Source organism: Populus alba, chromosome 15, assembly GCF_005239225.2.
Source record: "Populus alba chromosome 15, ASM523922v2, whole genome shotgun sequence".
Lineage (NCBI taxonomy): Eukaryota > Viridiplantae > Streptophyta > Magnoliopsida > Malpighiales > Salicaceae > Populus > Populus alba.
Window position 1 is genome coordinate 9,594,327 of NC_133298.1, and position 11,604 is coordinate 9,605,930.

The window sequence follows — 11,604 nt, forward strand, 5'->3', positions numbered from 1 at the left end:
AGCTTCGACTAATGGCATCTGAAGTGGATTACCAAGATTGACAAACGATTAGCTTCAGCTAATGGCATGCTAAATGGATGATGAGATGAATAAATGATTAGCTTCGCTTCGGCTAATGGAAACTTAAATGGATGACTAAGATTGATAAATGATTAACTTTGGCTAATAGCATCCCAAGTGGATGACCGAGATGAATAATTGATTAGCTTCGGCTAATGACATCCTAAGTGGATGACAGGATGAACAAATGATTAGTTTTGGATAAAAGCATTCGAAGTGGATGACCGGGATTGATGAATGATTAGCATTGGTTAATGGCATCCCAAGTGCATGACTAGGATTCATAAATGATTAGCTTCGGCTAATAACATCCCAAATGGATGACCAGGATGAACAAATGATTAGTTTTGGCTAATGGCATCTCAAGTGAATGATCGTGGTTGACAAATGATTAGCTTCAGCTAATGGCATCCTAAGTGGATGACCCAGATTGACAAATGATCAGCTTTGGCATTGACAAATGATTAGCTTCGACATTGCCAAATGATTAGCTTTAGCTAATGGCATCTTAAGTGGATGATCGGGATTGACAAATGATTAGCTTCAACTAATGGCATCCCAAGTGGATGACCGAGATTGATAAATGATTAGCTTCAACTAATGACATCCCAAGTGAATGATCAGGATGAACAAATGATTAGCTTCGCTTCAACGAATGGCATCTTAAGTGGATGACCGAGATGAATAAATAATTGGCTTCGACTAATGGCATCTTAAGAGGATAGCCAAATTTGGGAGTTATGAGTTAGTTTCAAGAATTGATGCGTTCATGGGTACTATGTTTTGTATATACCAAGTATATGAAAGAACTATGATTATTATACTTTAAACAAAGAATAACGTTAGTTTGGTTAATGGTATTCAAGATGACTGACTAAGTTTGAGTATTGTAATTAGCCTCGGTAATTGATGAATTATTAAGGGTGTTATTTACATACGTAAGGAGAATGAAAGAATTATACTCTTTTGGTCCATGAATGAAATGTAACATTAATATTATTTATTATGTTTTTAAATTGCCTATAATACTTGAAATTATCTTGTGCTATAACAGGGACATTATACCAATATGGCGCATAAGGAAATCTGTTTTGCGGCTCATATATTTTGAAAAGAAATATATATTCGCATGTTATAGGTGATATGAGTTCTATATGAACAGACGAATCCATTTGATAGGAATTTTAATTTACATGATCCTACATGGATTGTGCCTTGTTATTAAATGGAATGCAATTATAAATCTATAGAATAATACGGTGAAAAACAACCAAAACTAGACCAAAAACAAATTCCATCAATTTTGGCATTGAAAAGGCCAAGTCGTTACAGCCACTACCACTTATGCTAACACCACAACCCCTTACTCATCTCGCTATGTCTCATGACAGCTTACATTTTATTCGTAAGAGTGGGCATTTTTGTTGCAATTGGCGTCCCAATAATAACCATTACAATCACCAGAATATGTTCCAATCTATTTCCGATTGGAGGCCAAACAATTGGCAGCAGAATAGGCGAGCACAGGGGCTAGACACTTGTTTGGACAACAAAATATCCGCTACCAACTATGCTCAAATTTGGTCACACAACTCCTTATTGTCCCTAGTTTTACATAGGGTGAGCAGAGGGTTATTGGGTACTCTGACTAATTATGTAACCTATCTTGGTAATTATCATTTGCATGTTGGTGATGGCAAGGGCCTTGACATATCACATATTGGACATACCATGTTACATTCCCCAAAACGTATTTTTACATTATCTAATGTTCTTCATGTGCCCCATATTATCAAAACATTGTTATCTATTAAAAAATTATGTCGTGATAATCACATTTGTTTTGAATTTCACGCTTCTGTGTTTTATGTCAAGAATCTCATCACCAAGCAAGTTCTCATTTTCAGTCAGAGTAATGATGGTCTTTATGTTCTATTTGAGTCTTCTGCCACGTCTATTCCTTAAGTGTTTTGGTCTCCTTGCATTTCCGCGACTGTCAATCTGTTGCATTGTCATTAAGGTCATCCAACCTCTTGTATTTTAAATTTGTTATTTTTTGAAAATAAAATAATATGTACTTCTAAATGTTCTCTTTCTCAGTGTCAACTTTTTCCATTAGGCAAGTCGTTGCGACTTATAGGTCACAAACTACTACCCCACTTGATTTAATATTTAGTGATGTTTGGGGTCCTGCCCTTATGTTTTCTTCTGATGGCTTCCGTTACTTTGTTATATTTATTGATGTACATACCAAACATATATGATATTTTTTGCTTATTGCCAAATCTGATGTGTTTTCCATCTTTCATCATTTTCGAACACCTATTAAGCATCATTTTTCACTTAAGATTAAATTTGTTCAAACTGATTTAGGTGGTGAATATTGTAAGTTAAATCAATTCTTTCAGACCATTCGTATTCATCACTAGTTAATCTGTCCTTATACTCATAAACAAAATGGCACTGTTAAGCGTCTTCATTGGTATATTGTTGAAACTGGCCTCACTTTTTAGGCCAATGTAGTGCACCAATATGATTTTGGAACTCTAGTTTTGAATCATCGGTATATCTTATTAATCGCATGCCTATTTTTGCTCTCCAAAATAAATGTCCGTTTGAGTGTTTGTTTCATCATACTCCTGATTATAATTTTCTGCGTACTTTTAGGTGTTTTTGTTTCTCCTTTTTGCGCCCATATCATGTTCACAAATTGGATTTTTGTTTCTCTCCATGTGTTTTAGGGTATAGCTCATCTTATCTTGGTTATCGATGTCTTGATTTAGCATCTCAATGTATTTATGTGTTATGTCATGTTAGTTTTCATGAAGATGTCTTTCCTTTTACAAATTCTGAATAGTTAACACATACACCAGTACCCTTCACACAACCTACACGCCTCTCACCCTTGAATTCTCCCTAAATCTTTCAGCTTACTACTTCACAACCTTGCCAAACCAGCCTCCTTGTTCTGCCATCTGCTACACCCTAACAGACCCCCACTTAGACCCGGCCGACCTGCTCTTTATTTATATTAAAATTAAAGCTCGATGACGAGCTTTATTTAAGAGAGAATGGGGAATGAATAGAAAGGCTTTGCCCACAAATTCTGCAACCACTTCATCATTGCCTAGCCCTGCCATACTATCACCATCTGCTTGTTTTTCCAATAATCATTAAGCAGGAATAGGTTCTCCTTCGATAAATGTCATGCTTTTAGGTCTTCCATTGCAGAACAGACCAGTTGTGCAGTAGGTTCATCGGTTTTTGTTATGCCGACCAGTCCCTCTACAGACTCTCTAGCCGACCTGCAGCTCTCTGTAGATTGACATGATCAAAAAATTGATGTCTTCTTCCAAGTGCAGGAGTGTTGAAGTAATAAATAACAAGACAAGACCAGGTTCGAATCACCGGGAGGTTAATTGTATAAATTATAGACAAGAATAATACAACAACAACAACAACAACAATAATAATAAAGAAGAATAAGAAGAAGAATAAGTTGATGAGAACTTTGAGATGGAAGATGAATGTAAGGATTAAACAATGATAAAAATAAATGTCAAGGTTAGAGGATCCACTAATGGTATTTCAAACAAGTATAGTATAAACTCTTATTATTCAACTGGAAACCACACACAAAGAAGGTTCCAATCGGATGATTTTTCATTAATAGCTCATTATAAATTGTTAACATGATCATATTAATTATCTTATTTAAGTTACACCAAACTTTTAAATATTGTCAGGAATTCATGTTGCTAACTTATGTTAACAACAAATCAAGTTCCTTTCAGAGCACAGGTGTAGGTTATACCATACGGTTGGGCTATGAGAGTGTCAAACATTTATTGTACCAAGTGTTATACAACACAAATCTAGATTAACCATTTAACAAGCAAGGTATTAATAATTAGTAGGATAAAAAGATAAGACATGTTAATATTAAACATTAAGGTCCATGTTGAGTTTACACTATACTTATTCTTACACCATTAGTGTAACCTTTTCACCTTGACATAATAAACTTAGCTAAACATAATGAAGAAGAGAAACATAAATAAACAAAATAAGAACATAAATAAGATACAAGTTAACTAAGTAAAGGAAAGAAAATGAAAAGCATAAACAAGATATTAATGAAAGCAAAACTTAAAAATTACAAAAAATATAAAGAAAGAAATAAAGAGCATGATCTTAATCTGAACAACCAAGATGCCTAAATGCATGGCAAATGCCTCCTTTTATAGGCCAAATTTTAGAACTATTGATTTGATGACTAATTGTTGAGTGGGTGACCAACTCTTGACTTGGTGAAAATCTTTATCTTCTTGTCTAAATAAAACGTCATTGCTAACATCAGAATTGGAATCACCTATACTCATGAAAGTTATTGTCTTATCTTTCCAGGAAAAACAATTGAGGTCATTTGGACTTCTAGAACTCGAGATATGGGTTGAACACTGAAAAATATCTGGGCTACAGGACATATTTGGACTTCTTTGTTGTTGCTATAATTTGGACTTGAAAACAGCCTTTTTAAATCTTGGACTCCACATGAAAGTTGTAGGCCTATGTATTACCGAATTTGTCCAAACAATTGAGGGTATTTGGACATCTAGAACTCAAGATATGACCTAATTACCGAATAGTGTTCTAGTTTGGACTGCACCAACATCTCTTTTCTAAGTTTGACCCTCTCTTTGTCCTTTTAATTTCAATACTTAAACTCATTAATCAATCCTTTCATTTATGTGATAGCCCTGCATTTAAAATGAACATTTACCATAAATTAAAGGTATCTTTTATTATTAGGTATGTTATTATAAAACATGCTTTAGTTAAGGAGTTATTGATACTTCAAGTGCAAAATGATGATATAAAACCTTGATAAAAATGCAGTTTTAAGTACTAATCATAAATCTCCCCTCATATCCTCTCCAACAACTTCCAGGTACAAGCTCTTCTCCTTCACGACTAGCTACTCATCAACATCACATGGTCCTTCATTTTAGGTAGCCAAAGACAGCACTGCCTACAACAACTACCACCACCACTATTATTTCCATTAGTCGGGTATTATCTCCTTTTACTCATGAACCACTTTTTTTTAATGATGCTAATAGGTATGAGGTGTGGCATAGTTCTATACGCGAGGAAATTCAGGCCTTACATGCTAACAAAACTTGGACCTCAGTGTCGTTTCACCCTTCAATAAATGTTGTTGGTAGTCAGTGAGTGTACAAGATTAAATGTAGAGTTGATAATAGCATTAAGAGGTATATGGCACATCTAGTTACTAGAGGTTTTAGTTAGCAAGAGAGTATTGATTACTCTGAAACCTTTAGTCTTATTATCAAACAGACGACCGTCAAATTAGTCTTCTCCATTGTGGTTTTTTGTGATTGGAAAATTCATCAGGTTGATATCCATAATGCTTTTCTCAATGGCCTTCTTGTCAAAGACATCTATATGAAACAACCTCCAGGTTTTGTTTATTCTACTCTCCCCTCTCATGTGTGTAAATTGCATAAGTCTTGATATGGTTTAAAACAGGTTATGCAGGCTTGCTACACTCGTCTGAATGACTTTATACTATCCATTGGTTTTCGCACCTCCAAAGTGGATATCTCATTATTTATCTTCTCTATTGGTACTGATATTTTTTTATCTTTTGGTATATGTTGATAATATTTTTCTTATGGGTAATAACTCTCTCATGCTTCAACGCCTCATACAGTTATTGAGCTTAGAATTTAAGCTTTGCGACTTGGGTACTGTTCATTATCTTTTTAGTACTGGGGTTCAGTCTACTTGTATGGGTCTTATGCTACAGCAACATAAATATACATTTCACATCCTCACTCGGGTTGGTATGATATCTTGCAAACCTGTTGATACTTCTATCTCTACATCCAAAGCTATCATACGACCAGATTCTTTATTTTCTAATGCTACACGCTTTTGTAAAATTATGGGTGCTCTTCAATATCTTACTTTTACGAGACCAGATATTTGATTTGATGTTAATAAAGTCTGTCATTTTATGCATGCTCCTACAGATTCTCATTGCGCTGCTATTAAACACATTTTTGCGTTATCTTAAGGGTGGTTATCTACGGGTCCTTCCTTTGCTCTCTCCTTTATTGAAACTGAGTACAAAGCCTTAGAAGATTGTACTACTGAGGTTATTTGGCTTCAGTATTTATTAGCAAATCTTTAGATTCTGTCTGTTTCTGCTCCTATCATTTTGTGTGATAACCTTAGTGCCACTTATTTATTTGTGAATCCTGTTTTTTGGTGCTCACACAAAACATATAAATAAAAAAGGATTGGCTAAACCAAAGGTTAAGCTTCCTAATTATTATTAACTTATGACAACGCATTAGCAACTAAACCAACACCAACTCTAATTAGCCTGATATTAAAGCTGAATTCCTGTGGAGCTCCACAATCTAGAAGAAATATAAAAATATAAGAAAAAGTCAGAAAAAAAATTAAAAACAACTTACACAATCAAGGCAGATTACAACAACAAAAAAATCCCAATAATCAATTGGTAGCGTGAAATAAAAGGTAAAAACACAACAAATATACAAAGCAAATTCTATGACAACATAGTTGGATCACTAAAAACTCAGCCTCTAAGACAACAAATAACGAAGAAGAGAAAAAAGCATGCAATGACAATGAAGCTCCCCTCAACAACGCTGGTCCATAACAAGAGGTTGCATGCCCTTGTTGTTAGCTAAAGAATCAAAACAGAACCATACATTTTTTCCATTGTGATGTCGTTGATCGATCTTCAGAATATAAGTGAACGGTCAAAGTGATCCAGTAGTTAGAAGGATTTGAAATCAACCAAAATATATATTTCTGAGTATTTAATTATCAAACAACTTTCAATAAAGGATGCATATGGCCTTATGAAAGTAACAATTAAGAATCATACCATAGCAATCGTTGATACAAGCAGCCAAACACACATGTGATTTATCATCTTAATATCTGTTAATGTCGAAGAACGAAATGTAGTTCTTCTTCAAACATCCAAATCCTAGGCGCCTAACCTAAAATAGTTGCAAAAGAAACTAACATGGCAATCACCAAGAGCATACAAATGGTAGATCAATATCTCAAAAAAAAAAAAAAAAAAACATTCAAAGACAATCTATTTCTAGACGCACTAAACACTTGGACATCTTCATTAAAATACTTTTCCAAACTGTAAGGCTTACAGAGAAACAAAACAAAAGCCAATTAATAGTGATGTCAAAAGCAGCATGGATGATCGAGATCCAAGATGAGCACAAGATATGCCCCACTAGAAGCTTGAAAAAAGCCCCCCCTGAAAAATAAAAAAAATAGAATACAAACATCAAGTGTTCTTAGCAACCTGGCTCATCACCCTTGAAGAATCCTCCTTACTCTCTGCATTTATTCAAGATAATCGTATAGAAATTGCACCTTAACATAAAGAATCACAGCACAATAAAGGAAGATAAAAACTACAAACCACAATCCCAATCCCAATCAAAGCCCATCAATATCCAAAGGAGTAACGTAAGAAAACATCAAAGAACAAGGATTTCTGATAATGTATCTTTTTTCTTTTCTATTTGACAGCTTCCAACTTATCGTAGAAGAATCACCACCATCCCCAGCTATAGTGACACGAAAGCAAGGGCTCTCTTTCGCGGCTTCCCTGCCTTCCTTTTATTTTGTCAATTTGGTGCCACCTTTTCTTCTTTTTTCCTTTTGTCAACAAGAACACCATGTCCTTCCTCTCTCTACACCTTTTCTTCTCCACGGCACCTTCCTTCTCCTTTTTTTTCTTTTGTCTGTTTTGCGCTTTTTCTCTCTTTTCTGTCGGTCTAGTCTACAAAAAAAAAAAAAAAAAAATGGTTGAATTGAAAAACATGATTTCAGGTTAAGAAATTCAAAAAAGAGAAGGGGAGAACGACGTCCATGCAGGAAAAAGGAGACAAAAAAATGAGTTCTTGTTCATCTATTATTGCAATCCACTGTATTTTATTAGGGCATCTCCAACGATAACGCTAAATGGAAAGCCAAACTGAAAAAATGCAATTTTTTTGGCTTTTTATGTCTATTTAACTCACTCCAACGGGGAAAATGGCAAAATGCCATTTCTCCTACAAAGAAGCCATTCCTACATGTATTGAAAAAAGCGAAAACCCAGCTGACACCAAAAACCAGCTGACTTTTCTTCATCTTCCAGTACATGTAGCCGTTGTTTCAACGACTCTTTCAATTATCCCTACAAACACCAAACAAGAACAGCAAGAGAGAATAATAAGAAGCCTTCAATTCTTAAAGCAAAAACCCTAGCGTCTCAATTAATTGAAAACTCCATAATTTTCTCTGTGGCTTCGATTCAACTTGGAGGTGTTCCTCAATTGCATATTCAACTTTTGATTTTCTTATATTTTTATTTTCTAGTGTTTTGACTATGATTTCTTACAGTTTCCATGGATAGTTATTGGCTGATTGATGTTTGGATACAGTTTTCGTGCTATATTCTAAAACTATAAAATTTGTAGGATACATGTTAATGCCCTGGCAATATTTTGGAATTTTATTTATTTGAATTCCAGTTTGATCTCTTAGACGATGAGGTGGAAAATCTTTGAAACCTTCTTGAAAAGCGGTGGATCATATATTGAAACATTATCCTAGAGTAAGATGCTCTTCTCTTCTGCCACTGACACTTCTTTGATGTAATTGGAATTAGTTTTTGCTTGCTTGCTTGCTTGCTTTCATTTTAGCTCTTGGGTGTGTGATTTCATTTGATTCTTCATTAAAGTTGTAAAGTGGAACTTGAGAGGGAGACAACTCTATGCATAATTGCCTTTGAATAATCTTGGCTTAGACTTCATCACTTCATGTTGCATACAAGGAAATGTTACGAATTTCCAAATCTTGAATGAATCTAATTCAAGCTCCAACCATTCAGAATTTCCAATTTTAATTATATTAAAAAAACTAATAAAATAATAAGGTAAAAGATTAAACAAGTTGCATTGGGAATGTCATTCCTGATAGTGTTTTCTTTCACAATATCTACATCACATCAACTTAAATCCCTAAAGTGCAGGTTTCTAGATGATAAAGTAAAGCTGCGATGGTTGCATGAAGATTGTTGTGTTTGTGCAGTTTATATTTTATGTTCAATGAGAAATTTGTATCGTTATCTGGCCCTTGCATTGCTACGTGTTAATCTGTCACAAACACTCTGTCGCCTGCTCTCAATTTCATATCTTAAAGTTTCTTCTTTTACAGTAATGATGCCTTCGAAAATGCTTGTATTAAGTTCGATGAAGTGAACTTAAAGCCAACTTACAAGATTCTCTGGGCAGTATCAGGTTTTCCTCCTGGGTGCATGACTTAGCAACCTTTATAGGAATTGTGAATTTCTTATAATTTGATTTATAGCCCTTGAAAATGCTATTTGCTTCCTTTTTTTATTTATTTAATCTGACTCATTTTTTTCCCTTTAGGTGAAACAAGTGACTTTTCATCTCAACTAGAAGCATAGCTCAGGGTAACGCCTTTTCTCCATTTTACAAACTTCTCTCTTTAATTTTGGTTCATAGTCGAATCTTCGATAACCTTTCATGTTACCAGATTAACATAGGCTTATTTACAAGTGATAATTGAAATGAAAGAAATTAACTTTTATTTTATTTTCGATGACACCTAAACCTTATGGCACTGGTGTATTTTATTTTTATGATGGTTATGGTCTTCCAGAAAAGTTGTAAAGGAAAGATTATCTTTAAGGATTGAAAGTTTTATTAATTTTATACTTTATAAACTAAAGAATATTAGTACAATGGAATTAGATGTCCATGTATAAAGTATAAGAATAAAAACTTTCACCATAAAGATATTATGATGATGCATCTACTTAAAAAATAATTTATCAAATAACATTTATATTAGTATGTATATGAAGAATTCTATGTTCCTCAAGAAATCATGTTAGAAAAGATGGTTGGCTCAACTTCCAGTTCTACCAACATACATGGGTTTACAAATGATAATAGTAATCCATTTAGGAGTATAATGATAAATGCAATGAGAATGAATCATAGTTATTCAAATGAAGGTTCATATAACATCCCTTTTAGATGAAGAACCAAATATAGATGCAATTAAGTTTTTAAAACTTTTAAAATAGTTTGATAAACCATTATTGGATGAGTGCACAACTCACAATAAATTATTAACCATAACATGAGTGTTTACTATCAAGTTAGATTATAGTTTGAGTGGAACCGATTATGGTAACATCATTGAATAGGCTAAAAGCATGTTACTTGAAGAGAAGAAAAATAATTTTTATGCTGCAAAATCCATGATGAAACATTTTGGCTTATAATACCAAAAAAATAATGTGTCCTATTATAGAATATGATTCTAATATAGGATGTTGTAATCATTACAGTTACTCATGTATCTATTAGAATAAGATTTTAATATAAGGTGTTGTAATCATTACAGTTACTGCAATGTTCTGCCTCTATATAAATAGGAAGGTTGGCTAAGGCACAACCCAACACATTCCATTATTCTCAACTTGGTATCAGAGCCACAAAACCCTAAAATAAATTAAACCTAATTTTCTCCCAGCCTCCCTTCTTCAATGGAACAACCGCAACATACATCTTTAAATTCTACAGCACTAGCAGTCCAACTTTCTTCTTCTCCGACAGTGCAGCCCTCTTTTATTGCAGCGCCTCATCTGCTTTCCTCTGCTGCGTCACCACCTGGATTCTCCTCTGCTATGGCTAGTGAACGCCTCCTCTTGCAGCCCACGTTTGCTGCCTCTACTGCCGCAAGCATTATCTCCCTTTCTCACACTCATCAAGTCATCTCCCTCAAATTAACAAACACCAATTATTTATATTGGCGTATGCATATGCTGCCTTATCTCCTAGGCCAAGGAGTTTTTGGTTTTGTTGATGGCTCCAACACATGTTCTTGCCCATGATGGTATCTCTCTTTAGGTAAATCCGTTGTTTCAAACCTGGAAACAATAGGACCAACTCATTCTAAGTGCTCTTCTTTCCTCCCTATCTATGGAAGTTTTGCATCTTGTTGTTGGCTGTCAAAGTTCTTGTTCAGCTTGGGGCACTCTTGAGCGAGCTCTCGCTTCCACCTCTAACTCTCGTATTATGCAACTTCACGACTCTCTTGAGGTTCTTCGACAGGGTGATGAATTAATAACTCAATTTATACAAAAAGCAAAGGTCTTATTTGATGAATTGACCGCTGCTGGTCGGCAAGTTTCGCTTGAAGATTTCAATTTATATGTGTTTCATGGTCTTCGGGGAGAGTTTAAAGACTTAGTTACCAGTCTTATTACCAAGGCTGAACCTTTATCATATGCAGATCTTCACAGCCATCTCCTCACACATGAATTTCTTCACAAATCTTCTACTGCCATACATGCTCCTTTGTTTCCCACACCTAGCATTCCATCTTCTGCTCTTGTTGCACAGCGCCAGACTTTTGGCAATTTTG

At 34.6% G+C, this 11,604-nt stretch overlaps 1 long non-coding RNA gene across 1 annotated transcript; it reads left to right on the top strand.

The window, feature by feature from the left end:
* The first annotated feature begins 7,825 nt into the window (after positions 1 to 7,825).
* LOC118037371 (uncharacterized) lies at positions 7,826 to 10,444 on the top strand. Its single transcript, XR_004685592.2, has 3 exons — positions 7,826 to 8,755; positions 9,358 to 9,440; positions 9,576 to 10,444. It is a non-coding gene; the product is annotated as an uncharacterized lncRNA (long non-coding RNA).
* The last annotated feature ends 1,160 nt before the right edge of the window (positions 10,445 to 11,604 follow it).